This window comes from Erythrolamprus reginae, chromosome 2 (genome assembly GCF_031021105.1).
Source record: "Erythrolamprus reginae isolate rEryReg1 chromosome 2, rEryReg1.hap1, whole genome shotgun sequence".
Taxonomy (NCBI): Eukaryota; Metazoa; Chordata; class Lepidosauria; order Squamata; family Dipsadidae; genus Erythrolamprus; species Erythrolamprus reginae.
The window spans coordinates 175,900,099-175,918,392 of record NC_091951.1 but is presented as its reverse complement, the minus strand read 5'-3'; positions in this window follow the sequence as shown (position 1 = coordinate 175,918,392).

Genomic DNA, 18,294 nt, shown 5'->3' with positions numbered 1-18,294 from the left:
TGCAGAAGCATGGGCACATTGGGAAGGTTTCCTTTTGCCCCCCAAGAGCTGGAAGGTCTTTTTAATGCTTTATTTTTTTCCCACTAAGAAAGGATTAAAAGGACCCAAACCCCTTTTATTATATAAAGAAGCATGATGATGATGATGATGATGATGATACTACTACTACTACTAATAATAATAATAATAATAAAATAAATAAATATTTATTTTTTTTAAAAAAAAAGGTGGTTCCACTGGGATTTGAACCCCGATCGCTAGATTCAAAGTCAAGAGAGCTAACCATTGCGCTTTGGAATTAACTATGTTTCCAGCCTCTCTCCAAAGCAAGTAAAGGGAGGTCCTTTCAGCAAAAGGAGCTGCGAAATTCCACAATTTTGACGTCATGGAGTGTTCGGGTTCGGGTTCGGTGACGTCACCCAAATTTTTTGTAAAGTCCTCCCGAATTCACCGAACCCGAATTTCATTGGGTTCGCCCATCACTAGTCATGGGGAAGGTTCCTTGATAATCTTGCTATGCTCTTTCCTATCGTCATACTCTTGTCCCAACTGTGAAATTATACACTTTAATGTTCTGTATATATGTTCTATTTCTTTCTTTTTCAATGCTGCCAAAAGTTCTAAAGAAAAAATATACAGGTGGGGGGGAATTAAATATCCATGTTTTTTTTTCTTTCCAATTTATTGAAATTGTGGATATCTCCTGAATGATTTTAATGGAATATGGTGTGGACAAATGATGGCTAATATTCTACTTGGGGAAAAGTATTAATAAAGGTGATATATCTTAAGAGAGCTGGTAAGTATTGTTGCTATTGTTATTGTTATTGTAATTTTATACTGTTGTGAGCCTCCCTGAGTCCTTCGGGATTGGGCGGCATAGAAGTCTAATTAATTAATTAATTAATTAATTAATTAATTAATTAATTAAGTAACACTTTAAAACATAAAAGCCTTCTATTAAAGGAAGATGACATTCGGTAAACACCAGGTAAGAAGGGCTTGGAAGCAGTATCGGTTCCTACCTGGTATATGCCACACTAAGCACTAGTAGTAAAATAGGAGATGCATGCGCAGATTCGGGTTGCCAGGAAACAAATCTCATGAAGGATACCTGCGTGAGATTTTGGTGATTTTTTGCTTCTGCGCATGCGCACAAGCAAAATCTCACTGGGTAGTGTGCATTTGCACACTGGTGACGTGAAACTGGGTGCGCAGCACACTGATAGCGGTGGTGAGTTGCAATCCCCTCCTGCTTGGAAGTACCCTTTTGAGGACACCTAATGGTGCCCAGCTGGAAGATTTCTTGTTACACTAGTAATTCCTAGTCAAAATTAGTACCAAAAAAATCAGATGGCTGAAATATGATCTTCTGTAAGGCAAATTGTCACATTAATCCTGTTGGTTCCCTAGAAGTAGCTCATTTAAAGCACAGTGGTTGAAACAATATGATAGAAAACTGGAATTGGAATATTGGAAAGACCTCAGCAAATTTTTTAAAAAGATTGAGGAAAGAAAGGAGAGCTATTACTCAAACTTTCCCATTTTTATCATATTTCTCTACTAAAAAAAATGTATAAGGAAAGGACCAAAGGTTTTTAACAGCCTACACATCCCGGGGAGCTGCAGTTTCTCCAAGCACCAGGATTAGAAACAAATAGATAAATATACAGATTATATATGATACTTGTCATCAAGGATAGAACTGTCTTTGTTTGTATTTTCAATACATATTTTAAAAATTGATTTTAAAATAACGGCTTCCATTTATACTTGTGATTAACCTCTCATAAAGATCTTTTTTTAACGTATGCAATTATAATGTAAATACTTCCCAAGCTTTTATAATGCACATTTCCCTCATGCCTTGTTTTCTTATATAAATTTCCTCAGTGCAGGTTTTTAATATAACCTCATTGTTTTGGTTTTTTTTAAGAGCTTCTTTTACAGCCTCTTGAAACATAACACTCTGTTTTAGGTGTATTGTTCACTCACAAAAAAACAGTGGAAGAAATTGTATGTGTGTGAGGACTTTTCAGAAAAAGAGAGAATGAGGGAGCTCTATTCAGTGACTATGTTGCAGCAGAATGTTTTGTTAAATCCAGGAAATCTCGCTTGGTGTGACTCTAATTAATAACACAAACATTATTGGTTGGAAAATTGGCATATTATATTTCACCATCCTTATATCCCAAAATGTAGGCTCTCCAGACAGACAATAAAATAGCAGACTGCTTTAACCTACTGTTTTCTCAGAAAGTATCTCCATTTGCTTAATAAAGTGTTGGTGAAGCAATAATAAAGAGAGACCTCAGAGTAGAGAAGAGAGGAAGTGAGTAAAGGAGGTGACTTCAATGTCCATAACAGTGTTTCTCAACTGTAGCTACTTCTAGGCACTGATGATGTTACCATGGTAGACCGGTGGTTAGAATGCAGTATTGCTATCTGACTCTGCTTATTGCCAGGAGTTCAATCCTGATTGGCTCAAGGTTGACTCAGCCTTCCATTATTTCAAGGTTGATGAAATGAGAACCCAGTTTGTTGAGAGCAATATGTTGGCTCTGTAAACTGCTGAGAGAGGATTGTAAAGCACTATGAAGCAGTATATAAGTACTATTGCTACATACTTTGGTAATGGATTGTCTGCAAGAAAACAACCAAGCTTAGAGAGCACCAAGGATCCCTTTTCTAGATGTGTTGACACCGGTTCCCAGAATTCTCATCTGTGTCCATGTTGAAAGGAGTTGAAGGGAGTAGAAATTGTCAAAGTTGAGGAATCCTGATGTAAAAGATGATGAAAATGGGCAGGATCTGCATCTAGAAGGAGATCCAGATGAATCTATGGTAGCCAAAATTCAGAAGGAAATTGGCAGCAGCTTTTCCTATGAACATAATTTATTTATTTTTTAAAGCCTAAACTTTCAAGAAACATGGTACATCCATTTTTGGATGATGGGAATATACAATTTAACTTTCAGAACTAAACCCACTGGTTTTTCATATTTAGTTACTCTGCCCTATGATTTGATTGTATACCTTATCCATTAGCCTACTTTAAAATTGGTATGGAAGCAAAACATCAATTACCCCGGAAGCCAAGTAACGACGCTGAGACATGTTGTGGATTAAATACGGGTCATTTATTGAATTAACATAAATTTGAATAAATTTGAATACGTCAATTTAAATATTTAAATTCAGAAAGAACTAGGGACCTGCAGAGGCCAAAACTAACGGGGCGGAAATTCCTACCAGAAAATTCCTTGGCAACTTTGGGCAAAACTCCTTGCTGAAGGTACCACCTTCACCTGGATCCAAGCCACGCCCCTTCATCATGTGGGAGGAGTTCAACCTCCAATCCCCGTGGGAAATTGGATCCGGTGATTCCCATGGACATCCTCTCTCCAATCCCTGACGTTGTTCCAACCTCTAGTTCCTGGAGAAAGGCGGTCCATCACCCTTTGAAGGATGCCCAAAAGGAGCATGCGCAGTCACTTCTAATTACCCATTTCCGCCCCTAACCTGCCAAACCCCAATGACCAAAGGGAGGCCTATACCACTAAGTGTGCCGCACCCCCTAACCAATCCAGTCCGCAAACCCCAATGACCAAAGGGAGGCCTATACCACTAAGTGTGCCGCACCCCCTAACCAATCCAGTCCGCACCGTCAGTGTGGAATGACCTCCCCCAAGTCCCAGCAGGCAGTGCGCCACCTTGGCGTGCTGCCAAAAGCCGAACTTCCGAGTTCCAGAGGAACCCGGAAGTACGAAGCTCAGAGAGCTGCCGGCAGCGTCTCCTGGGCTCCGTAGGTAATTTTGGCCGGCAGTTTAGTCGCCGACCGGGCATGTTCAAAAGAATAGATTTGCATTAGGAATCCCACTTCTATCTGCTGTCTGAATTCTTGGGCAGACTCCTTTCCAGAGGTGGGCTCCTCTCGATTCAGACAGATTTGCCCAAACTGGTAGCAAACTACTGGTGACATCACAGAATTGGTTCAGTCAGTGCCGGCCCGTTGATGCCGTCATCTTTTTTGGGGAAGGATTTTTGTTGGGGGTGGAGTTTGGGTTTTTTCCCTTCTGCACATGCACATAATCTGAGTTTCTGGCACTGCACATGCACTGCTGTCATGTTTTTAGCTCTATTTCTTTTTAATTTGGGGAAAATATTTGGCACTGCGCATGTGCACATGTGCAAAGTGTGTGCACACCCAGAGGCATGGCCACGTGGCGTGGGAGGAAGCAAACTGGCAGTGAGGTAAATTAGAACCATCTCTGCTCCTTTCCTGTTCATGTTATCTATTCCCATTTTGGGAACTTAAAGTTATATGGTAGGCAGGTAGGCAGACAGACATTACACTGTTCTTCTCCCTGAAATGAATGGCAGTATCAATCAATTCTGATGTATGCAGGGGAGTGAGAATGGGTTTTAATTTATTTTCGGATCAGAACTTTATTTTTATTCATGAAAGAATTTATAAAGTTGCCTAATTTATTACCTATGACTCTGGAATCTGTATATTAATAAAAACCAGCAATTAATCAGTAGAACGATTTGCCTCCCAAAGTTGTGAGAGGTTCAATGCTGGAGGTTTTTAATAATAGATTGGACAACCATTTGTCTGAATTGCTATAGGGCTTCCTCCTTGAGCAGAGGGTTAGATTAGAGGACCTCCAAGGTCCCTTCCCACTACGTTCTTATGTTGAGAAGAATCAAAACCTAACAAATATAAAACCAGTATAACAAAGACAACAGTACACACATAAGACTGGAAATAACCATGATGAAGTGTATAAAATCATGCATGGGATAGAAAAGGTGGAAAGAGAATTTTTTTTTCTCTATCACACAATACTAGGACAAGGGGGCACTCCCTAAAGCTCATAGGTAAGAAAGTGAGGACAAATCAAGGGAAATATTTCTTTACCCAGAGGGTCATTGGTTTATGGAATTCACTTCCAGAAGAGGTTGTGACAGCTGTCAGCCTTGATAGCTTCAAGGCAGGATTAGACAGATTCATGGATGCCAAGCATATAGTTAGAGTACCATTTGTTGGTGGTCTCTTTCTGCTCAAGATCTCCATGGACAATTGGTGGGCCACTGTGTGACACAGAATGCTGGACTCGATGCGCTTTGGCCTGATTCAGCATGGTTCTTCTTATGTTCTTCTTATGTTCTTATGATGGCCAACCTATGCCACACGTGCCAGAGGTGGCACCCAGAACTTTCTTTCTGGTCATGCATGCCATCGCCAGCCGCTCTTCTGATTTCTGGTGTGCACCAGTCAGGTGATCTTTGTGTGTGCCAGAGCACTGAAAACCCCAAGACCAGATGGCCAGTGTGCATGCACATGCTGGCCATGTGGTCTTTGGGTTTCTGGCACTCCAGTGCATGTGTAAATCAACTGGATGGCACATAGGTGTGCACCGGAAACCAAAAGACCAGTTCCTTGGTGCTTGCATGTGCACCAGGCCAGCTGGTTTCTGGGTTTCTGGCACTCCAGCATGTGCATGTATGTTCTGGTTTGGGCACTCGTTGCAGAAAAGATTCACCATCACTGGGATGTAACAACCCCTCCCTTTTTCAATAATACCTGGCCAGTGCTTCACTCCCCGGCCTGTTTTGCTGCAGGGCCAGGGAGACACAGCCCTCCGGCGTAGCCACCATCTTGGGGGGCGAGATCTCGGCCATGGCCGATGATGTCGTCGTGGGCGGAGCCTGCCAGCCCTATAAAAAGGGCTGTGCAGGCTTGGGGCCTCCTTTTCGCCCTGACAACGACAAAGCGAACACCCGGCTGGGGTTCGCTCCTTCAATCCTCCATTTTAGGCTGCCTCGTGGCGTCGACCATTTTGGACCTTCAGGCCTCATCGGAGGCCTTCTGGTTTGGTGTCGGGGGGGCGGAGAGCTTTTGAGATTTCCCCTTGGTGTTCAAAGGGGAATCTTCCTGGGCAGGGACCTTGCCTCTGGGGGGGGGGTTCCCTTTATACCTCAGGGTGGCCTGGGTCCAGGGGGGTGCAGCCTGGTAGGCCTAGTGAGGCCTTCTAGCCTTCAGGCCTTGGGGCCTAGGGGCGAGCGTTTCACTTCCCATTCTGCCTTATTGGGATAACGAGGCATCTCCCCATTTGAGCAATTCCCAGACCTGTCTTTTAAGTGATCTTATTTTGACTCTGATGGCTCCTAAAAGGCAGAAGCCTATAACACCACCAGTGGAGTCTGGGGCTTGGCCCAGGAGGGCCTTGAGACCTTCAGCCCGGGCCCGTTTGGTTCAAGAAGACACCCAAGCAGGGGTCAGGAGGGGGGGCAGAATGAGGGGTCCCCCTGTGAATGAATCTAACATGCCTGCTCATTCTTGGTCCAGCATCATTGAGAGGCTGGATGATCTGGATGCCCACTGGAGATCAGTATATGGGCTGGTGGCACCATTCCCTCATCTCCAGCAGCCCTTGGCAGGCCACCAGGTGAACCAGCGGCCCAGACTGGGCAGATGACAGCGTCGCCTGGCTCAGTAGGAGTTGGGTCCTCATGGATGACTTCTACCCCTTTGGGGGCAGGTGAGACTGCACCACACATCACACTCACACCGCCCCTCCCTCTGACCGGGCAGGCCGTTGTGCCACCGGGTTTTGGGAGTGGGGTCAACTCTTTGGGTAGTTCAGCCATCACCTGTAGTCAGGTATGGGCTTCCCACACTGCTACTGCGGTGGCCCAGGCCCCTTCGACGGCTTCAACGCCCTTGTCGGGGTCAGGAGGGGCGACTGTAGGGGTTCCCATTGTCTTAGACCCTTTGGCTACTATTAGGGCGGCTGCCATTCCATGGGGGTTACCCTCCATGCCCTTGGGTCTTCACCTTCATCCCACTGTCAGGGAATGTATCTGGAAGGGAGAGTACGTAGATCTTTTCTCCCTCCTTAACAGGGAAGTCCCTAAGAAGGAGAAAGAGGGTGAAGCTAAGGTGGATAAGCCCAAGAAGGTCAAGGTTAGCAGGTGCTTCAGCTCATGGCTGTATGCATACCTGACATATGCCTCAGTAGTGATACAGAGGGAGCCTGCTCGGGCTGCCTCTATGCTTAAATATATTGACTTCATTGCCCGTGCTCATTTTGAGTACAAGGGCATGGTTTGGCACTACTACGATGAGGCTTTTAGGATGCGGATGGCATTTGATCCCACACTCCCTTGGGACGTAGTTGTCCCCGATTTGTGGTTTTCCGCAACCCACATGTCCGGGACCGGGGGCGGTGATCGCATGGACAGCGGTCACTACATGGAGGGCGAACCGGCAGCATCGCCTCCAGCTCGGGCAGCTGGAGGAGGTGCTGCAAAAGCTGCCCCTCTGTGTCATGAATTTGCTGCCGGGGGGGGGGGGTGTTTTCGTCCCTTATGCAGATTCAGACACGCGTGTGGGAACTGTGGGGGCTCCCACGCCACCAGCGCTTGTACCAAGCCCAAAGGGGGTAAGGATAGGAAGGACGGGGGGGAAAGGCCAAGCACCCCCCGCCTGCTGGGGGAAAAGGGTCCCAGCCCAATTAGGCTGGGAGTGCTGGAAGAGTTATTGAGGGAGTATCACCCTCGTTGGAGAGCGGCTGCTCTCTTACAGGGTTTTACAGAGGGTTTCAGGATTCCATACGTTGGACCTAGGAAGGCCTTCATGTCTGACAACCTTAGATCGGTTGTGGGTCATGAAGACATTGTTAGGGCTAAAATTCAGAAGGAGGTGGCCGAGGGCAGGGTATTGGGACCTTTCCCGTGCCCGCCCTCGCCAGCTCTTCGGGTCTCCCCCTTGGGGGTGGTTCCTAAGAAGGCCAGTGGCGAATTTAGGTTGATTCATCACCTGTCCTTCCCGAGGGGAGAATCAGTGAATGACTTCATTCCTGATGAGCTTTGCTCGGTCCGCTATGCGTCCTTTGATGCGGCGGTAGCCATGGTTAGGAAGTGTGGGGTAGGAGCCCTTATGGGTAAATGCGACATTAAGTCAGCATTCTGGCTCCTCCCCATACACCCAGATGACTTTGAGCTCCTGGGCTTTCACTTCGAAGGTGGCTTTTACGTAGACAGAGCATTGCCAATTGGATGCTCCATATCTTGCTCCCTGTTCGAGAGCTTTAGCACCTTCTTGTAGTGGGCGTTCAGGAGGCGCACTAGTCTGGGTTCGGTCATTCACTACCTCGATGACTTCCTGTTGGCGGGGCCTGCGCATTCAGAGCAATGTTCTGCCCTGGTGTTGGCCTTTGAAGCCCTTTGTGCTCATTTAGGGGTCCCTTTGGCCCCAGAGAAAACCGAGCACCCTGCTACCAGGATCACTTTTCTGGGTATTGAATTGGACTCGGAGGAGCAATCTTGTAGATTGCCCCTAGACAAGCTGCTCAAGATCCAGAGCAAGCTTGACATAGTGTTAGATAGTCGGAAGGTGACCCTTCATCAGCTTCAGGAACTCGCCGGGCTTCTTAACTTTGCCTGCCGGGTGGTGGCTCCTGGCAGGGCTTTTTCCCGGAGAGTATATACCGCGATGAAGGGGCTACGTTTGCCCCATTATTGTACCCACCTGACCGCGGGGGTCAAGGATGACCTGCGCGTATGGCAGGGCTTTTTGGCCCACTTCAATGGTCGTTCCTTTTGGAGGCACGAGCTTCTCTTGGAAGCTAAGTTGCAGTTTTGTTCGGACGCCGCAGGGACCTGCGGGTTCGGGGTTATCTTAGGCGACCAGTGGTGCCAGTCTATGTGGCCTCCGGAATGGAGGGCCTCTCCCTTGGTCAAGGATTTGACTTTTCTGGAGCTCTTCCCACTGATAGTAGCTTTAGAGTTGTGGGGAGAGCAATTTAGAGACAAAACCATGCACTTCTGGTGTGACAACTTGGCAGTGGTCCACGTTGTGAATGCCCTGTCCTCTAAGAGCGACAGGGTCATGTGGCTTGTCCACCATTTTGTGCACAGGTCATTGTCTCTAAATGCCCTGTTTCTGGCTCGGCATGTCCCCAGGCTAGATAATGGGATCGCTGACGCCTTGTCCCGTGGGCAGTTGTCCAGGTTTTGGACGCTGGCTCCGTGGGCTCGCGCATCACCGGAAGTCTTCCCTGACCACCTATGGAGCCTGGGCAGGCTCACAAACAATTGAGGGCAGAAGCAAGCATGGCCATGGCCCTCTCGGTGGCACTCAGCACCTTGAGGGCATATCAGAACTCAGGTGAGGAGTTTTGGGACTTTAAGCAAACCAGGGGTTACCCTTACATTTGGCCCTTCCCGGTAGGTCACCTCATGGAAATCTGCGTGCTGCTTGGGCAGCGCGGCTTTTCAGTTAGGACTATTAGGTCCAGGTTGGCTGGCCTGGCCTTTCTGTCTAAGGCCAGTGGCTTTCCGGACTCTTCTTGCAACTTCCGTATTCGGAAGATGCTGGAAGGTTGGGTTAGGGAGCAGCCTGCGCCCCCATCGGACAGTAAACAGGCATTAACTGTACAGTAGCTGTCTCTTATTAATCATGGTGGGGACAGCCTGTGCGCCTCTCTGTACGAGGCCCCCCTTTTGCAAGCGGTGGCCAGTGGGATGTTTTTTGGGGCCCTTCGGGTCAGCGAGGCTTTAGCTTCCTCTCAGGGCGACAGGTCCCTCCATGCTTCTCGGTTTTCCAACCTGTATTTTAGGCAGGGGGGGTCTCCCCATTGGTGAGACAATCTAAAACTGACCAGTTATGTAGGGGTGTCAGGACAGAGTTGACGGCGGCCACCGATCAGTCTGCGTGCCCGGTGGCAGCTCTTTTTACTTTCTGCATTCTTAGGGGTGCGGGGCTGGGGTACCTTTTAGACACTAGGATGGTACCCCGCTTACCCGCTACCAATTCTGGGTTTTAGTGACTAGGGCTCTAGTCAGGATTGGCCTCGACCCCACCAGATATGGAACGCATTCCTTCCGTAGTAGTGCTGCTACCAGTGCAGCAGTGTCTGATTTCCCGGGTCATTGGACCTGGGAGATTGGCTGCTGGCGGTCAGCGGCCTATCTAGGTTATGAATGGCCAGTTGCAGTAATAGGATAGGATGTCAGGCTAGGGAACCTTTCTCTGCCTTCTTCTAGTGGTCCCACCAAGGCGAGACAGACGGCATTGCTGTGTGTCCACAGTGGTCTTTTGGGCTGGCCGCTCTGCAGCAAGAACCACCATGGGGACCCGGCTGTCTTTGGGTCCGGTGGGTCAGCATCGTCTCCATGAGAGGAAGAGGCCTGCCAAGAGAGGGGGTTCTCCTGCTGCTCCTGGGAGGGCGGCACAAGAGGTGTCGTGCCCAGGTGGTCGGTCTTGCACTTTGGTGGCAATGACCTGTGTGTGCTTGGGGGTCTGGCACTGCTTTGCCACGCCCGCAAAGACTTGCGTATTCTTCGCAAAGCTGGCCAACCACGCAAGTGGTCTGGTCTGAGATCCTCCCGAGGATCGTTTGCGGACGCCATTTCCCTTAGGGCCACTCACAAGGTCAAGAAAGGTGACTAAGGCTATGGGTAGGCTGGTTAGAGAGTTGGGTGGGGTAGTGGTTTCCCACCCCAACATCACCATAGATCAGCCATGGCTTCATCGTGCTGACGGCGTTTTACCTGTCAGATCAGGGGAACACCACCTTCTTACAGGACCTGCAGAGGTCACTGCACGAGCTGGTGCAGTTTGAGGGGGGAGTTGGGGGGCCAAGATAGAGATCTGACCCAAAGTCCATGGCAGCTTAGGGGCGGAAAACTGGGTGGTGTTTAGCAACTGCGTGTTCTCTGTTGGGCATCTTTGGGGATGATTGACAGGTTCTCTCCAAAGGCTCATGGTGCTAACGACCTGAGCAATTGGGGGGAACCTGTCTTTGGGTCCCGCCCATTTCTTTCCCCTTGTAGGGGTTAGACGGCGAGACTTCCCACATGCAGGTGCATGGCAGAGATCCAGGTGAGGGCAGGGCCCTTCACCTGGATCAGCATGGAGCTACGCCCATAAGTTGCCCCGGAAGTTTTTCTGACGTCATTTTCCGCCCCGGAAGCAATTGTTTGACCCTGCGGGTCCTTGTTTAGGGTTATAGTTAAATGTATGCTAATTTAATGAATAAATTATGCAAATTTCTGCTGCAAAACAGGCTGGATTACCATTCTGGTCCAATGAATGGAAGATGAGCTGGACTTTGTGGCTCTCTAAAGGGCTAATAGGATTTAAGCCATTCATATCTGGCTGGAGGAGCTCATTCCAAAGAGAAGGGGCAACCATCGTTAAGACATGTCTCCTTTGCCTCAAAGAGCATCAACTTTGATTCTATCTACTTATGCAACTTAATGGAACAAGCTGAAATAAATGAAGGTGTACTGCAGAAAACCTGGTGCTGTGCCAAATAAGGCTTTATAGGCAATAATGAGCATCTTGAATTACACACTAAAGCCCAGGCAAGCCAGCGAAAGCCACAGACTAGTGGTATCACAAGGGAGTATTGAGACATTACTACTGCCTATGCTGTATTCTGGACTAATTATAGTTTCTAGATGGTCTTCAATGGCAGATTTGTGTAAAGCATATTGCAGGAATGTAAATGCAAGGTGTACAGTGAGGGACTATGAGCAGGATTTCCAAACCCAGAAATGGGTGCAATTGGCATACTATCTTTAGATAGTAGGAAAGCATCGAACAGCACTGGTCGGCTTTTTTGACCAAGACATACAACATAACCATCCTGCATCCTAATCTACTAAAAAGTTTCAGAATTAGAATTTAGGGTATTAGAAAACAACAATCCAATGTAATAACAAGCAAATCTAGCCTTTAAAATGTGAATAGAAAGTTCCACAGTGTGAAAATCTTATTGACAAATAATACAGCTATCTGATTTATCAATATAACCTGATGTTTGGCATACATATGCTCCACCTAGTTGTTTCCTCTAACGCTGACACAGAAACATTTTATAAAATGTTATAAAATTGTATGGTTTGAGGTTGCACATATGAAAACAATTTACACTGATATTCAGACCAGGGAGGATATAACTATTGTTTTATTGCTTTATGATAGGGCTTCTGGCTTTAGTTTGGAGCCTGAAATCCCAATAGGAAAATAGATTAAGCCTCTTATAGGAAAAAGTGTGCTATTGCAGAAGTAAGAAAGGAAGACATATCAGTAGGTGCCATAATATTTGACATCCAATCAGAACTGGCCCTGTTAGCCAGATAAAGTTAAGAACTGCTTTTCCATCTTTACAGCAGAGATATGCTAGTGGTGATGGTGGCAGGGAAATTGTCATTCCTACTGGCACTGTGTTTCATATAAAAGCGATGTGGCATGGTATATAGTCTTTTACCAGTGAGATTCCTGGCTGCCCAGATAATGTCATCAGCCATCCAGCACAAATATGGCTCTGTTTGTCAACAGTGAAGAATGGGGGAAATGTCATCAGAGGACACAAACAACCAAGCTCAGAAAACACCAGGGATTTCACGGTTCAGCCCTGAGCTGCATATGTTCTGTTCCATTGGACCTGGGGAATTGCATTTCAGGGGAAAATGGCACACACAAAAGAAGAAAATCTAGATCTGAGATTCAGCAAATTAAAAATAAAACATGGCTTTATAATATATAAGGGTTTTGTCAACCACAGCAATTTTCTTGATTCTTTTAGAAAGATACTTATTTGATTTTAGAGATTTAAATTCATTCAAAACTGAATGAATGCTGTGATCTGGGCAGACTTTATACATTATATTTGACCTTTGGTGTTCTTTGAATTTGATTGCTTCTAGAAGATTATTGTAATGCCTAGGAGAATGGAGTTTACTGGTTGTTTATATATAGCTAGCTCATCTAGCCAATCAAGATCACATGAAGTAGTAGTACTGCTTTAAAAGATTCTTAGTTGAGTGTAGTTTCTTCACTGGTGGTTCCTTGATTAGAATATTGTTTCTTCATTATCTGATGCTGTTTCCTGTTTATCTGGGGGTTGGCTTCTGGGGAGGAATGTATCTGAGTTGTTTGTCTCCTTCCATGATGTTTGATTACTATCTTTTAAATAGTATGTACATATGGTTTATCTCTGTGTTTTTTGAGGACAGATTTGTCAACAGAAAAAGCCAATCACATTTTCAACTAGGAAACTGTTGAAATTTTAGATTAAGTCAAACCCAAAGTGCCAGGACCTCCCGAAAGCTTTCCATTCTGACAAATCAGCTATTAGCATCTTAGATGAAGAAAAAAAGAAGGAATATTTGCAAACTTTTCAAAAGGTGCACAATTGGCTAGGATGGCTAAACCCTAGAAAGAATTAAAATAATGCTGGTAGGCTAGAGAAATGAACTGAAAATCAAAATATAAAATTTTAAAGATTTTATTTAAAATTTAACAATCCTGGGTTGCATTAACAGATAGACAGAATCAAGATAACATGAAATAGTGTACTGCTTTGTAGATCCTTAGTAAGACCAATTTAGAATACTGCATCCAGTTTTTCGTCAACATGTTATAAAATAGATGTTGATACTTTGGAAAGAATGCAGTACAATAAAGAGGATTAGGGGTTTGGAAGTTAAAACATATGAAGAACAGTTGCAGGATTGGGTTTGAAAAGAAATAGGGGTGACATAATAGTAGTATTGCAGTACAGTGATACCTTGTCTTACAAACTTAATTGGTTCCGGGATGAGGTTCTTAAGGTGAAAAGTTTGTAAGACGAAACAATGTTTCCCATAGGAATCAATGGAAAAGCGATTAATGCGTGCAAGCCCAAAATTCACCCCTTTTGCCAGCCGAAGCGCCCGTTTTTGCGCTGCTGGGATTCCCACGAGGCTCCCCTCCATGGGAAACCCCACCTCCGAACTTCTGTGTTTTTGCGATGCTGCAATTTCACTGAGGCTCCCCTCGCTGGGAAACCCCACCTCCGGACTTCCGTTGCCAGCGAAGCACCCATTTTTGTGCTGCTGGAATTTCCCTGCAGCATCACAAAAACACAGAAGTCCGGAGGTGGTGTTTCCCATGGAGGGGAGCCTCAGGGGAATCCCAGCAGCACAAAAATGGGTGCTTCGCTGGCAACGGAATTCCGGAGGTGGGGCATCCTAGTAGCAGCGGTGGGTTTGTAAGATGAAAATAGTTTGTAAGAAGAGGCAAAAAAATCTTAAACCCCGGGTTTGTATCTCGAAAAGTTTGTATGACGAGGCGTTTGTAAGACGAGGTATCACTGTATTTGAGAGGCTGTCAATCTATTCTTCAAAGCACCTGGAGGCAAGACAAGAAACAATGGATGAAAACTAATCGAGGAGAGAAGCAACCTAGACCTAAGAAGAAATCTCCTAACAGTGAGAACAATTAACCGGTGAAATGGCTTGCCTTCAGAAGTTGTGAGTGCTCCAACACTGGAGGCTTTTAAGAGAAGACTGGACAACCATTTGTCTGGAAGAGTGTAGAGTCTCCTGCTTGAGTTGGGGGTTAGACTAGAAGACCTCTAAGGTCTCTTCTAACTCTGTTATGTTGTTTCATAAATGCAGTTATGCACAGAGGAAACAAATGTACTGCAGTAGTACATAACGAGCTTAACAGTGATATTTGTGAAGAAGAGCATGGAATAATAACTGATTACAAATAGAGTATGATTCAGCAGTATGATGTGGCAGTTGAAAAAGTCAGATCCAATTTTAGGCTCCCCATATCAGCCACAAAATCTCAAAACTTCAGAAGTAAAAATTCTACTTTGATTTGTCTTCAGCACACCCCATCCTGAGTCATATGACACATCGGAAAATGTCTGTGATAAACTTGGGCAGAATTTAAGAAAGCTCGTACAGAAAAGATCTGGGAATGTTTAGCCTTGAAAAGAGAAAATTTGAGATGATACAATCTCATGGTTTATAATACCTGAGAAGAGGCCACATAAGAAGAAAGCTCTACCTTATCTCAGGGTGGCCCATACTGAACTGAAGCAGATTCCTATTGGATGTTAGAAAAAGTCCTTCTCAACCTCATCAGGTCTTTGCTTTTGTTAGAGAAGAGTTGAATCCCCTTGATGGAATGTTTTTAAGCAGTAGCAGGGGCGCCATTTCTCAGAAATGCCCTGAGGAAGGAATTACCCTTAATCATCTAAAACCTTGGCAACATTAAGACTTGTGGATTTCAACTCCCAGAATTCCTCATCCAGCAAAGCTGGCTGAAGAACTCTGGGAGTTGAAGTCCACAAGTCTTAAAATTGCCAAGATTGGAGACCCCTGACCTAAAAGGCTTCCTTTTAATGGGTGTCAAACTCAAGGCCAGTGGGCTGGATGCACCACACACTGGCCACCCCATTTTAGTGAAGGGGGAAACATGTCACGATATGTTGCTTCACTACAATGTGAGGACACGCGCTTGACACCATGCCTTAGATGATTGTGCAAAAATGTAGCATCCCTATTTACAAAAGATAAATTAAACAAATGGTACAATTCAGTTTCATCATAGCTTCTAAATGTATCAACCTGGGAAGCTAACTTGCAGCCAGAAGCCCACATGGTGCAAAATGATCCACTTGGATCAGAAGTGGGTTCTATTTACCTTCCCCACTAGTTCGTATCGTTGGAAGTGTGCGATTTGCATGTGTGTGCTTGCTTCACTTGCACACGTGCCCACGTCACATCGCCTCTGCATGTGTGCAGAAGGTTATTTGCCAGCCGTTTCAAACTGGAGGACCGGTTTGGGGATGTGGCCAACTGGCCATCGCTACTGCTTGAGTGAAAGGGGGCAAATTTCTGCCACTGGTATGGGCAAACTGGTCTGAACTGGCAGCAAACCACCACTGACCTTGATAATTAGGGTTTCTCAAGTGCTTTTAAGGAAGGGCGGGTGCAACATACAGTTTACAAATGGAAGATGTTGGGGTTGAATTTTGGAGATTCTATCTGCAGAACATGTGATCTATCTTTAACTAAAGACAATTTAGGTTTGTTGGGGGAATGTTGCAGTTTCAAGCCCAGGTAGCCCTCGACTTAAAACAATTCACTTAGGGACGTTTTGAAGTTACAACGGCACTGATTTTTCACACTTACAACTGTTGCAGCAGCCCCACAGTCACTTGATTTACATCCAGGAGCTTTGCAACTGACTCACATTTATGACAGTTGCCATGTCCTTGGGGGAGGGGTTATGGGATCCCCATTGACAAGCAAAGTCCACAGGGAAGCCAGATTCACTTAACAACCATGTGATTCATTTAACAAATGTGGCAAGAAAAGTTGTAAAATGGGGCAGAACTCAGCACAAAGTTTTCACTTAGCAACATTGGGCTCAGTTGTGGTCATAAGTGGAAGACTACCTGTACCTTCTGATATCAAAGGCAGGGCACAAAAAAGCTATCTATTAAGGGATTTCTAATTTTAGTGTATTCTTAGATCCTGGGTTATCTTTAAGACTTTGGAAAAATGTGAATTTGCTTTATTATTAGAATAGAATAGAATTATTTATTGGCCAAGTGTGATTGGACACACAAGGAATTTGTCTTGGTGCACATGCTCTCAGTGTACATAAAAGAAAAAAGATACATTTGTCAATGAAGAAACAATATTAATAAAAATCTTAGGATACAAGTAACAAGTTACAGTCATACAGTCCTAAGTGGGAGGAAAACGATGATAGGAATGATTAGAAAAAACTAGCAGAAATAGAAGTGCAGACTTAGTAAAAAGTTTGACAGTATTGAGGGAATTAGTTGTTTAGTAGAGTGATGGCGTTTGGGAAAAAACTGTTTTTGTGTCTAGTTGTCTTGGTGTACAATGCTCTAGATGTTATTTTGAGGGTAGGAGTTGAAACAGTTTATGTCCAGGATGTGAGGGGTCAGTAAATATTTTCACCACCCTCTTTTTGACTTGTGCAGTATACAGGTCCTCAATGGAAGGCAGGTTGGAAGTAATTGTTTTTTCTGCAATTCTGATTATCCTCTGAAGTCTGTGTCCATCTTGTTGGGTAGCAGAACCAAACCAGACAGCTATAGTGGTGCAAATGACAGACTCAATGAATCCTCTGTAGAATTAATGATGAAAACAAACTGAATGGGAAATGCCCTAAAATGTAGCACACCTAACACCCAATTTTCCTCTTAATATCTAATTCATCCATCTCCTTTGGCCTTCTCCACATTGTATATCTGAATTGGGGGGATGGGGAAGGCAGGCAAGGTGGGGGCAGAAGAGAAGTATGCATAGCATTATTGGTTCCCGTCTTTCTCATTAGGATGATTTTGGAACATAATTAAGCAAATCCTGCCACCCGCTATCATTGTTAGGTGTCTTGTTATTTTACTCCTCTTTCTCCTCCCCTGCAACCCAGGAAAAATTCATTGTTCATTCTTTTGGAGGATTAGAGTATGCTCAGCATCTTAAATGGGTTGCATTTGCTGAATGGAACATAATCATCCGTTTGTCAAGCTTTATATGGTGTTTCAAAAAAGGTGGGGGAAAATGCCCACTGATTTTATTTCTGAATCTATATTGGGAGAGCTGATGCACTCTTATAAGTTGAATTATAGGCTTGAGCTTAGGTTGTCATTCATGAACTCACTAAGTGGCTTTGAAGAAATCAGCCTGTTTCTCAATCTCCTTTTTCTGTCCCTAAAATGAGAATGTCAGGGCCAATTTGTATTGGTGGGAGGTGGCTGCCATAGCTCAAATCTATCACTCAGCATTGAGCTCCCATCTTGACTTGCATTTATGATGTGAACAGGCAAGTTTATATTGCAATGTGTAAATTGATACGCTCCTTCCTTACTGGAGCCACCTATCCTAACACAGTAAATAGAACTGATCAGTGAAAAGCTGAAATGTTTTTCCTACCACACTATGGGCGTGACTTATTTTGTGGGTGTGGCTTGTCAGCCATGTGACCAGGTGGGAATGGCTTGAAGATCATGTGCCTGGGAGGTGGCTTAATGGTCATGTGACTGGTTTAAAGGTGGCCAACTTGATGTCACTCATGTCAAGGGTTTGGGTTAGGGTTATGGTGCCTGGCCTCTCAGAGATACAATTTCCCTATTTACTATTACTGAACATCCAAAATATACTATGTAAGCTGTTCTGCTCAAAAACACACCCTAAAGTTCTGTTCCCGGGTCTATTTGACCCAGACCAAAAATAGTCCTTTTTAGGTACTTATATTTGGTCTTTTTGAAAGCTTTTTTCACTTGGAAACTAGTTTGAACATTTCTGCACACAATGAAATGAAAATTGAACTGAAAACAATGATGCTTATTAGTTTATTTTGCTCATAAAAGGTGGCCCCCATGCTTATACTCAAATAGGGTTATACTCAAGTAGGCTATGGTCTTATATTCGAAAATAAACTGATAAACAGCAATTTTT